Raw genomic sequence first — 13,775 nt, forward strand, 5'->3', positions numbered from 1 at the left:
CTAATTTACTTGTCCTCTATTGGCGAAAGCTGGAACAATAGATCAGCCCAATTTATTCAGATACTGCTTATATCTTTCGACGCGCACTGCTGACTCTCCCACTTTTCATCTCGCACCGCGTGGTATTTGCTTCGTAGCCCGTAAACTGTACCTGTTCTAATATGAAATTTATGAATGAATTTGGTGTATATGCTAGTACGCTGCTGTGCACAATGCAAAACAGTTTTGGCAGACATCGTAACCTATGCTGATGCTCGTGCAATGCTAGTACGCTGCTGTGCACAATGCAAAACAGTTTTGGCAGACATCGTAACCTATGCTGACGCTCGTGCAGTATCAACGATAAGTCATAAAACACATGGAATTATCATCACAACACCGCTAACATGGTGTAGGAGATTCTTCGCCTAGCTTCGACTGCATAAATACAGAATACCTAAAGGTCTGATGAACATTTCAAATATGTCACTTCCCACTCATGACTTCGAAATACTCTTCACAAGCTTTCATGGTCGACTGTGTGTTTATTGCATGTAAGGGCCTTTTATTAAAACTGACTTTCTATGAATCTTGGTGTCTTAATAACCAAATTCTTTTAACGTAATCATATTTATGCAAACATCCAGCACATCCTGCACGCGGATATACACCGAAGTAATGGAACTTCTCCTAATTGAAAAGCGTTTAATAAACAGAATCAGAGAGTAGAGTGTTGGTACCGATGAAAATGCCAGAACAGCAACATTCTTCTTAGACTCACTTAAGCACATTTGATATTGCTTCCGTGTTTGTATATTAATCTCGTTTCAGGATAAATTGTTGCTTCCCGGCTTACAGAAAATTTTCAGTATAATGTAAACCTGACTAGATAAACCGAACTAACATAATTTTCTTGTAATTCTTCTATGTGGTATTGATTCAAAAGCTTTTCGAAAGCCGAGAAACATCGGATCTACTTCCTATCCAAAGCACTGATGGCATTATATGTGAATAGCGCCATTTGCGTTTCGCGTGATTGATGTTTCCAAACCAATGCCCACATCCAAAGAGAAAATATTTGAATACGAGTATTGTAAACGAGTCGTTACTACGCGGAGAGTTATAGGACAAGCGCAGATTCCTTTTTGGGTGTAGGGAGGAAGAATCATTAGTCTTCAAACTGAATTGATGTGATTCCTCTCCGGTGTCAACATGTTTGTATCACAGTATCACTTGGATCTAACGTCCTCAATTGCTTGTTCGACATATTCCGTTCTTTGTCTTCCCATACAGTTTACAACTCCCATATACACTCCTGGAAATGGAAAAAAGAACACATTGACACCGGTGTGTCAGACCCACCATACTTGCTCCGGACACTGCGAGAGGGCTGTACAAGCAATGATCACACGCACGGCACAGCGGACACACCAGGAACCGCGGTGTTGGCCGTCGAATGGCGCTAGCTGCGCAGCATTTGTGCACCGCCGCCGTCAGTGTCAGCCAGTTTGCCGTGGCATACGGAGCTCCATCGCAGTCTTTAACACTGGTAGCATGCCGCGACAGCGTGGACGTGAACCGTATGCGCAGTTGACGGACTTTGAGCGAGGGCGTATAGTGGGCATGCGGGAGGCCGGGCGGACGTACCGCCGAATTGCTCAACACGTGGGGCGTGAGGTCTCCACAGTACATCGATGTTGTCGCCGGTGGTCGGCGGAAGGTGCACGTGCCCGTCGACCTGGGACCGGACCGCAGCGACGCACGGATGCACGCCAAGACCGTAGGATCCTACGCAGTGCCGTAGGGGACCGCACCGCCACTTCCCAGCAAATTAGGGACACTGTTGCTCCTGGGGTATCGGCGAGGACCATTCGCAACCGTCTCCATGAAGCTGGGCTACGGTCCCGCACACCATTAGCCGTCTTCCGCTCACGCCCCAACATCGTGCAGACCGCCTCCAGTGGTGTCGCGACAGGCGTGAATGGAGGGACGAATGGAGACGTGTCGTCTTCAGCGATGAGAGTCGCTTCTGCCTTGGTGCCAATGATGGTCGTATGCGTGTTTGGCGCCGTGCAGGTGAGCGCCACAATCAGGACTGCATACGACCGAGGCACACAGGGCCAACACCCGGCATCATGGTGTGGGGAGCGATCTCCTACACTGGCCGTACACCACTGGTGATCGTCGAGGGGACACTGAATAGTGTACGGTACATCCAAACCATCATCGAACCCATCGTTCTACCATTCCTAGACCGGCAAGGGAACTTGCTGTTCCAACAGGACAATGCACGTCCGCATGTATCCCGTGCCACCCAACGTGCTGTAGAAGGTGTAAGTCAACTACCCTGGCCAGCAAGATCTCCGGATCTGTCCCCCATTGAGCATGTTTGGGACTGGATGAAGCGTCGTCTCACGCTGTCTGCACGTCCAGCACGAACGCTGGTCCAACTGAGGCGCCAGGTGGAAATGGCATGGCAAGCCATTCCACAGGACTACATCCAGCATCTCTACGATCGTCTCCATGGGAGAATAGCAGCCTGCATTGCTGCGAAAGGTGGATGTACACTGTACTAGTGCCGACATTGTGCATGCTCTGTTGCCTGTGTCTATGTGCCTTTGGTTCTGTCAGTGTGATCATGTGATGTATCTGACCCCAGGAATGTGTCAATAAAGTTTCCCCTTCCTGGGACAATGAATTCACGGTGTTCTTATTTCAATTTCCAGGAGTGTAGTTTACAACCACTACAAGTGCGATGGAAGTTATTCCTTGATTTCGTAGAGCATTCTGTGCCCTATTATTGCCATTGCTTTTCACATGTTCCGCTTCTCGCTGATTCTGCAAAGACCCTCGTGACTTCTTATTTTATCAGTTCAACTGCTTTTCAACATTTTTCTATAAACACATCTCAGACGCTGCTGTTGCCGACACTCACAATTTTTCCGCAGACAGTGATGGAAAGTCATGCAGTGCTGTACTCCCAACAAATATTCTGAAAAATTTCTTCCTCATATGACGGCCGACACTTGATACCAAGAGTAGTAGACTTCTTTTGGCCACGAATTCTCCTTTGTCTATACTTTTTTTTTTTTGGTCATCAGTCTACTGACTGGTTTGATGCGGCATGCCACGAATTCCTTTCCTGTGCTAACCTCTTCATCTCAGAGTAGCACTTGCAACCTACGTCCTCAATTATTTGCTTGACGTATTCTAATCTCTGTCTTCCCCTACAGTTTTTGCCCTCCACAGTTTTTGCCCTCTACAGCTCCCTCTTGTACCATGGAAGTCATTCCCTCGTGTCTTAGCAGATGTCCTATCATCCTGTCCCATCTCCTTATCAGTGTTTTCCACATATTCCTTTCCTCTCCGATTCTGCGTAGAACCTCCTCATTCCATACCTTATCAGTCCACCTAATTTTCAACATTCGTCTATAGCACCACATCTCAAATGCTTCGACTCTCTTCTCTTCCGGTTTTCCCACAGTCCATGTTTCACTACCATACAATACTGTACTCCAGACGTACATCCTCAGAAATTTCTTCCTCAAATTAAGGCTGGTATTTGATATTAGTAGACTTCTCTTGGCCAGAAATGCCTTTTTTGTCATAGCGAGTCTGCTTTTGATGTCCTCCTTGCTCCGTCCGTCGTTGGTTATTTTACTGCCTAGGTAGCAGAATTCCTTAACTTCATTGATTTCGTGACCATCAATCCTGATGTTAAGTTTCTCGCTGTTCTCATTTCTACTACTTCTCATTACCTTCGTCTTTCTCCGATTTACTCTCAAACCATACTGTGTACGCGTTAGACTGTTCATTCCGTTCAGCAGATCATTTAATTCTTCTTCACTTTCACTCAGCATAGCAATGTCATCAGCGAATCGTATCATTGATATCCTTTCACCTTGTATTTTAATTCCACTCCTGAACCTTTATTTTATTAACATCATTGCTTCCTCGATGTACAGATTGAAGAGTAGGGGCGAAAGGCTACAGCCTTGTCTTACACCCTTCTTAATACGAGCACTTCATTCTTGATCGTCCACTCTTATTATTCCCTCTTGGTTATTGTACATATTGTATATAACCCGTCTCTCCCTATAGCTTACCCCTACTTTTTTCAGAATCTCGAACAGCTTGCACCATTTTATATTGTCGAACGCTTTTTCCAGGTCGACAAATCCTATGAAAGTGTGTTGATTTTTCTTTAGCCTTGCTTCCATTATTAGCCGTAACGTCAGAATTACCTCTCTCGTACCTTTACGTTTCCTAAAGCCAAACTGATCGTCACCTAGCGCATTCTCAATTTTCTTTTCCATTCTTCTGTATATTATTCTTGTAAGCAGCTTCGATGCATCAGCTGTTAAGCTGATTGTGCGATAATTCTCGCACTTGCCAGCTCTTGCCGTCTTCGGAATTGTGTGGATGATGCTTTCCCGAAAGTCAGATGGTATATGGCGAGACTCTTATATTCTACACACCAACGTGAATAGTCGTTTTGTTGCCACTTCCCCCAATGATTTTTAGAAATTCTGATGGAATATTATCTATCCCTTCTGCCTTATTTGACCGTAAATCCTCCAAAGCTCTTTTAAATTCCGATTCTAATACTGGATCCTCCATCTCTTCTAAATCGACTCCTATTTCTTCTTCTATCACATCAGACAAATCTTCACCCTCATAGAGGCTTTCAATGTATTCTTTCCACCTATCTGCTCTCTCCTCTGCATTTAACAGTGGAATTTCCGTTGCACTCTTAATGTTACCACCGTTGCTTTTAATGTCACCAAAGGTTGTTTTGACTTTCCTGAATGCTGTGTCTGTCCTTTCGACAATCATATCTTTTTCGATGTCTTCACATTTTTCCTGCAGCCATTTCGTCTTAGCTCCCCTGCACTTCCTATTTATTTCATTCCTCAGCGACTTGTAGTTCTGTATTCCTGATTTTCCTGTAACATGTTTGTACTTCCTCCTTTCGTCAATCAACTGAAGTATTTCTTCTGTTACCCATGGTTTCTTCGCAGCTACCTTCTTTGTGCCTATGTTTTCCTTCCCAACTTTTGTGATGGCCCTTTTTAGAGATGTCAATTCCTCTTCAACTGTACTGCCTACTGCGCTATTCCTTATTGCTGTATCTATAGCGTTAGAGAACTTCAAACGTATCTCGTCATTCCTTAGTACTTCCGTATCCCACTTCTTTGCGTATTGATTCTTCCTGTCTAATGTCTTGAACTTCAGCCTACTCTTCATCACTACTATATTGTGATCTGAGTCTATATCTGCTCCTGGGTACGCCTTACAATCCAGTATCTGATTTCGGAATCTCTGTCTGACCATGATGTAATCTAATTGAAATCTTCCCGTATCTCCCGGCCTTTTCCAAGTATACCTCCTCCTCTTGTGATTCTTGAACAGGGTATTCGCTATTACTAGCTGAAACTTGTTACAGAACTCAATTAGTCTGTCTCCTCTTTCATTCCTTTTCCCAAGCCCATATTCTCCTGTAACCTTTTCTTCTACCCCTTCCCCTAAAACTGCATTCCAGTCGCCCATGACTATTAGATTTTCGTCCCCCTTTACATACTGAATTACTCTTTCAATATCCTCATACACTTTCTCTATCTGTTCATCTTCAGCTGGCGACGTCGGCATGTATACCTGAACTATCGTTGTCGGTGTTGGTCTGCTGTCGATTCTGATTAGAACAACCCGGTCACTGAACTGTTCACAGTAACACACCCTCTGCCCTACCTTCCTATTCATAACGAATCCTACACCTGTTATACCATTTTCTGCTGCTGTTGATATTACCCGATACTCATCTGACCAGAAATCCTTGTCTTCCTTCCACTTCACTTCACTGACCCCTACTATATCTAGATTGAGCCTCTGCATTTCCCTTTTCAGATTTTCTAGTTTCCCTACAACGTTCAAGCATCTGACATTCCACGCCCCGACTCGTAGAACGTTATCCTTTTCGTAGATTATTAATCTTTTTCTCATGGTAACCTCCCCCTTGGCAGTCCCCTCCCGGAGATCTGAATGGGGGACTATTCTGGAATCTTTTGCCAATGGAGAGATCATCATGACACTTCTTCAATTACAGGCCACATGTCCTGTGGATACACGTTACGTGTCTTTAATGCAGTGGTTTCCATTGCCTTCTGCATCCTCATGTCGTTGATCATTGCTGATTCTTCCGCCTTTAGGGGCAATTTCCCACCCCTAGGACAGGAGAGTGCCCTGAACCTCTATCTGCTCCTCCGCCCTCTTTGACAAGGCCGTTGGCAGAATGAGGCTGACTTCTTATGCCGGAAGTCTTCGGCCGCCAATGCTGATTATTTATCAAAATTTAGGCAGTGGCGGGGATCGAACCCGGGACCGAAGACGTTTTGATTGTAAATCAAAGACGCTACCCCTTTTTTTCTTTTTTTTTTCTTTTTTAGACCACGGGTACTCTTGTCTATACTAGTCTGCCTTTTATGTCCTCCATGCTTCGTCGCGATTTCTTTCAGAGTATCAGAATTCTTTAGTTTACTTCTGGAGCCAGTTTCAATGTTAAGTTTAGCTATAATCTCTTTCCTGAAAATCCTCATCACACTCGCCTTCCTTCGGTTTGCTCTCTAGCCACTCCTTTCAACAAATCTTGCAGCTCTTCCTCACTTTTACTAAGGATAGGAAGGTCGTCGACGAATGTTTACAATTATCAGTTTCGATTGTTACGCCCGCTCTTGAAATTTCTTTTATTTTTGTTATTGCTTCTTCGGTATATAAACTGAGCAGTAGGAGCCAAAAAACTACATCCCTGTTTTCTACCCTTTTTTTTATCAAAGCATGTCCTTCTTGCTACTCCATTCTTATTGCATTTTCCTGGTTTTTGTACATAATGTATATTAGTAGTCTTTCTCTATAGCTTACATCTATTTGTATTGAGATTCTAAAACAATTTACATTCTCGAAGGCTTTTTCTTGGTCGTTAAATCTTATTATCATGTCTTGATTTTTCTTAAGTCTTGCTATCATAAAAAGGCACAACGTCACAGTACTTCTCAGATTGTTATATATATACTACATCGGGCTGTAAATCTTGCACACATTTTCCCTACAACGCAATTTCTTTAATATGCTGACTCCCGGCACGAGCGCCTAACAGATAGGCACGCCGGCATCCTGCGGCGTAGCGCTGGTAATCGGCACAGCAGGGGACAAGGGCGCTCAGCTCAGCACAAGCGGCACTGCAATTAGAGAACTAGCGGGCAGCGCGGACAACGGCCGGGGATCGATGTTTAAATACCTGCCGATGGCGGCCAAGCGTGAGTGTGGGCCGCTGAATGGGCGCGCGCACAAAGGCGACGCCGACGTACGTGGCCGGCACCGTGCGCGCCCATTGTGCCCTCGGCTGTGGTTCCGGCGGCTGCGCCAAAAATGCGCTAATGCCGCCTGCGGCGGCAGCCACGCTACATTTGCGCTTTTACAATAGTTAGCCCGGCAGCGCGGGGCGCCTTTGTTCCCGTCACCTCGTTGTCTGCTACTGCGTCGGCTTAACGGATCGCTTCAGTTGTTACCTCCACGGATTCCGGTCTTTATTAGTCAGTGGACTACTTACAACTAAACTTCTTTTCAGTGATATATGACATTTCCAACTTGGAGTAGTGGACCTTTGTCGTTAACTACTTTTCTATTGACGTATCTACAGTGTTGGATGGACTTAAAACAGTTTACAAGTTTCGGCTCTTACAATCATTAGATCCAAAATACGAGGCGAAATCGGAAAGTAAGGTCCGATTAGGTGCGAAATGGAATCCAGTGTGAAAATCAGATGGGACTTTACACGGATGTGTTGGGCAATGTCTTTTCAGTCACTCTTTTCAGTTCAGAGCACAAAACGATCACGTAGAAATGCCCAAAGCAACAATGAGTCCCGCCATATATCTGGTTATGGTGAGAGATTTCATCTGAAGTTATGCAGCCCTCGTAACATAAATGTAATGCATTTCTTTCTTCACGACAATTTTCGTCCGTATTCTGCAGGGGCAATGAAGACGCTCCTGTAACGTTTTCGATGGAAAGTGTTTGATCCGTGGTTCATGTCTGCTCGCATTAACCGCCGGCTACGGAGACAACATTTTGGCACAAACAACGAAAGACAGACCAGCGAAGAGAGTTGGTGGAAAACGTAGGCCGCTGCTTTCTGAGACGAGGGTACTGGAAAGCTTGTAAAACGCCACGACAAGTCTCTAAGCGTCCCCTATTTAGAGAGGTAGCTGGAGGGTGTGGCTAACTGTTGCAAATAATTTTTTTTTAATTTTCACTGTGGATTTCGTTTCGTGATAGATCATACCTTTCTTTCCGAACAGCCCTCGTATACGGGAAAAATTGCGGAGTTACTAGTTTTTACAGTTAATGGCAACTGAAGATTATGTGATCATACGATCAGAATTATAAAAAATGGAAGATAACAATTTGCTACATTTTACAATTTAAATAACTTCTTATTTTAGCACTAAACGTGTCTTCTATTACCGTTTAATTTGGTCGTCATTAAAAATTTTATTTGTTAACCCACTATGAGGGTAGCCCATCGTCACGGCATGATATAAAATACATACCATTGTGTCACATAATTACTTTCCGAACGTGTTGAACACTAGTCAGAACAGAATATGCACCTACATAAGGTTGCTAAATTTTTATGCCTCATGATGTCTGCAAGGGAGAAAAAAGTAATCAATATTAATAAAATATTTCGTGGCCAGCACACTGGTTTCGAATAACCTGATTACAGGAGGTACAAAAGGCGTTATCCAGCCATGTGTTAAATCATTTTATATGATTTTCGGATGACTGCCTTAGCAAATCATTTTTAACAGGTATATGTGTTACCAATGATTAAATTAAGCGGTAATGAAAGACGTGTTAAGCTTACACATGAAGGTCACAAGCTACCTGAGCCACAGTAAGTCACAACTGAAGCTTTGTATTTTGTCGTTTCTGTATTTTTTAGGTCCCATTATGTTTCATAAAAGCTGAAAGCGGCTAACTGTTGTTAACTCATTCGATGCAATCAAGACAATTATGAATCACAAAAGTTGCTTCCGTGAAAAAAAAAAAAAAAATACGAAAGTCGCTTTCAGGAGGAGACGAGTTGGAATCCCCGTCCAAGTATTCCGATTTGAATGATAATAAAGAAAAACAGCCTCTGGCAGAAGGTATTGGCGACGCCATACTGGAGCGAACTTTTTTCCCTTCTATTGACCACAGCCCACTGGTATAGTGTCTCTCTGTATGTTGTTGTGGACCTACTGAGGTACATCGGAAGATGCGACATGAAACCTTGAAATCGATCATGGAATAAAACTTATAAGACCATAACTCCAGCCCGAGGATATTTTACTTATTATTATTATTATCATTATTATTATTGGTAAATGCACCTGTGTTCCCAACACGCACTACGACAACTAATGAAGGCATATATATTTCGATTGGATTTCTTAGTAGTTTCCCAGTATCATTTAATTCGAATCTCGTGATTGTTCGTTCGATATACTATAGCCATATTGTTCCCAGAGCCTATTTAGCCATTGCTTCATGTGTAATGGTCCTGTAGCGTAATATCTGGGTGGAATGAGGTTCAAGCTGGTGGTTGTTCCGTCGTGGCCTCAGTTTTACAAAGACATTATTAAACATAAAATACTGTTCTTGACAGCAGAGTATCGAGAACAAAGTTTACCCTCAGACAATACAGTCCTTGGAAGGAGGCCACAACAGTGGAATAAACACATAAATTACCTTTAGCATAAAGAAAACAAAATTCATTAGACTTGACGCCAGCAGGTAGAATCGGGGCAAATACAGTTTAAAATAATAGTTTACAATAAGTGAATCTTCGTTACAACTCGCAGAAATTTTTGTCTTAAACATTGGAGTCGAAATATGACCGAGCGTTTCCGTACGAGCAGACTCAGTCATGTCCATCTGTTGTTTCTGATGGTGAATCCGCAGATGCTTGCGCTGGGTGTTTCATCGATGTAGTTTCAAGACTCAGCTTCGGCGCTCCGCCCATCACATCACCTCCGTTGCGGACGTTTCTGAGTTGGTTGTTGGAAACTGTCCGACCGCGATTTCAATGTCTCTCTGATGGTCGTATTGTTTACCATTGTTGCCTCGAGAACACTAGTATCAGCTGTGCTGTAATCTTCAGTTGTACTACTGGAATGGGCGTGATTATCAGGAAATGGGTCAGTATTTCCCGTTTCTAAATCGGCCTGACTCTTTCCAAGTACGCCTAATGGCGGAGAGAGACGCTCGACTGATACACTTAGAACATCATTTCTGTGTTCAGGCTTGCTGGTGACAGTCTCGGGACCATTAACAACAACTGAATTACTTTCAACTGCTGCGGAATTGTTTGCTACCTGTTCACTGCTGATTCCTGCTACGACGTCTAAAAATACAGGTTTTCGCTAAGTGAGGTTGAGTACAAGACGAAACTTTCGTGTGGGGCAATCTTGTTTGACGTTATCTGTTTCACTGCATACGAAGTATGCGGGTACATGCCCCATGTATGCACGTACGCCTGATAGCCCCCAATACTCGTTACCGTCGGGACCGGTTGTTTGATTCCATTTTGCTAGATATGGCGGGGAAAAGAACAAAAATCGGCCAGACCTCGTTCAGAATTACAAGAACGTTTCCTTAAGGCTGCAATTTGAGTTGTATGACCTGGTTTGGAACCTTGATGAGGATGTTAAAGACACGCACATTTGTCAAGATGTCTTCGACTGGACTAGCTGTAAACTTAGCAATAGAGGCTGTTGCTAATAGTAACGCACAGTGACTAGTACACTGATAGATTGCTCGCTCCTACATTAAGTTAGGCCAGATTTTGAAATAGTAAATCGACCCGTTTGTTTACAGCTGCACATTGTCTACTTGATCACTTGTTAGTTTCATACGTGTAGTTAGTTACCCATCTCTGGATTTAGAGAGCTGCTGGCCGCTCATTCTACTTGTCGAATTCTAGTTTCACGGTATTCTTCAGAGGGAAAATTTCTGTTGTTGTTTATACTCTATACTTTTCACCTGCAGCACCAATTGCAAGCGACTTGTATACAGTGGCTGCAGCGTGCACAAGAAAACACCACTTGTCTGACCGCTTCGAACGCCGGAGCGTATCTGACCCCACTGAAGTTCTCCTGTGAATTTTGCAAGACTGGCTCTACCGTAGGAAAAGATATTGCGGAGATCGTGCTAAGCCACAGTCTGGGGGATGTTACCAGAGTGAAATTTTCACTATACAACCTTGCAGATTAAAAATGTAAGCAAGACTAAGTCTAGAACTCGAGCCATTGTCGTTTCGCAAGTTTTTTTTCTGTATTAGGTTCCGACTGCCTTTTCAGAAATTTGTAGATAGTGCAAAGATTAACAAATCAGAGTGTGCGGACATTACAATTTCCTTGTTAGGCTTCATTTAAGTAACTTGGCTGAGATTTATGAGATGGCAGTTATGTGATTAGGCATTTGAATGGACACTTCGCCTTAACTTACCTCAAGACTTTGATAGTTTTATTAGCTAAATGTAGTTAAAAGGTGTTGTGTGACATGACGGCACGTCAAATCTATGCCTGTTAAGCTAATGCAAATATGAAGTACCTGCTTTTAACACCCAAATTAAGTGACCTCGATATCGCTAAAAGAATGGGCGGTAGTTTCATTAATTACCAATTTATGATGAGTCTCAATTAATTAAAAACAGTAATTTCGGTGATGGGTAAACCTAGTAAAATTTTCTATATATCTTCTCAATAATACACTCCTGGAAATTGAAATAAGAACACCGTGAATTCATTGTCCCAGGAAGGGGAAACTTTATTGACACATTCCTGGGGTCAGATACATCACATGATCACACTGACAGAACCACAGGCACATAGACACAGGCAACAGAGCATGCACAATGTCGGCACTAGTACAGTGTATATCCACCTTTCGCAGCAATGCAGGCTGCTATTCTCCCATGGAGACGATCGTAGAGATGCTGGATGTAGTCCTGTGGAACGGCTTGCCATGCCATTTCCACCTGGCGCCTCAGTTGGACCAGCGTTCGTGCTGGACGTGCAGACCGCGTGAGACGACGCTTCATCCAGTCCCAAACATGCTCCATGGGGGACAGATCCGGAGATCTTGCTGGCCAGGGTAGTTGACTTACACCTTCTAGAGCACGTTGGGTGGCACGGGATACATGCGGACGTGCATTGTCCTGTTGGAACAGCAAGTTCCCTTGCCGGTCTAGGAATGGTAGAACGATGGGTTCGATGACGGTTTGGATGTACCGTGCACTATTCAGTGTCCCCTCGACGATCACCAGTGGTGTACGGCCAGTGTAGGAGATCGCTCCCCACACCATGATGCCGGGTGTTGGCCCTGTGTGCCTCGGTCGTATGCAGTCCTGATTGTGGCGCTCACCTGCACGGCGCCAAACACGCATACGACCATCATTGGCACCAAGGCAGAAGCGACTCTCATCGCTGAAGACGACACGTCTCCATTCGTCCCTCCATTCACGCCTGTCGCGACACCACTGGAGGCGGGCTGCACGATGTTGGGGCGTGAGCGGAAGACGGCCTAACGGTGTGCGGGACCGTAGCCCAGCTTCATGGAGACGGTTGCGAATGGTCCTCGCCGATACCCCAGGAGCAACAGTGTCCCTAATTTGCTGGGAAGTGGCGGTGCGGTCCCCTACGGCACTGCGTAGGATCCTACGGTCTTGGCGTGCATCCGTGCGTCGCTGCGGTCCGGTCCCAGGTCGACGGGCACGTGCACCTTCCGCCGACCACTGGCGACAACATCGATGTACTGTGGAGACCTCACGCCCCACGTGTTGAGCAATTCGGCGGTACGTCCACCCGGCCTCCCGCATGCCCACTATACGCCCTCGCTCAAAGTCCGTCAACTGCACATATGGTTCACGTCCACGCTGTCGCGGCATGCTACCAGTGTTAAAGACTGCGATGGAGCTCCGTATGCCACGGCAAACTGGCTGACACTGACGGCGGCGGTGCACAAATGCTGCGCAGCTAGCGCCATTCGACGGCCAACGCCGCGGTTCCTGGTGTGTCCGCTGTGCCGTGTGTGTGATCGTTGCTTGTACAGCCCTCTCGCAGTGTCCGGAGCAAGTATGGTGGGTCTGACACACCGGAGTCAATCTGTTCTTTTTTCCATTTCCAGGAGTGTACTTGGGAACAGAAGTAACGCTAACTAATCTATACTCCATTTCTTCATATAGGGCTCATCATCTACGTAAATAAAAATATAAATGTATGTTTGTTCAAAATAGTATATCTCCGAAAGTTCTGCACCGTTTGTTTTGAAATTCTGACAAAGGTAAATTCGAATACGACAGTGCTTTGATAATTTACTGGACAGTCAATGGTATATAAATATATACGAGTATACATTATATATTAAGAGGATAATTTGTTAAAAAAATCTCATTTTCGCTTGTTCAAAATCTTAAATCTCCGAAAGTTATTCACCGATTCCTTCGAAATTTTGACATAACATCGCATTAGGATACACGAGTTTTTTTATGTACCTACGGGGAGCGCCGTATGTTTCATAATTATATATATTACATACATATTAAAAATGTTGTATATGTAACACATATAGTTATATACTATTTGGCACTCCAACGCGTACATAAAAACCCCTGCGTATTCGAAAGCAACGTTGTGTCCAAATTTCAAAGGAATCGCTGAACAAGTTTAGGAGATTTACGATTTTGTTGAAACATC

This window comes from Schistocerca serialis, chromosome 1 (genome assembly GCF_023864345.2).
Source record: "Schistocerca serialis cubense isolate TAMUIC-IGC-003099 chromosome 1, iqSchSeri2.2, whole genome shotgun sequence".
NCBI lineage: Eukaryota > Metazoa > Arthropoda > Insecta > Orthoptera > Acrididae > Schistocerca > Schistocerca serialis.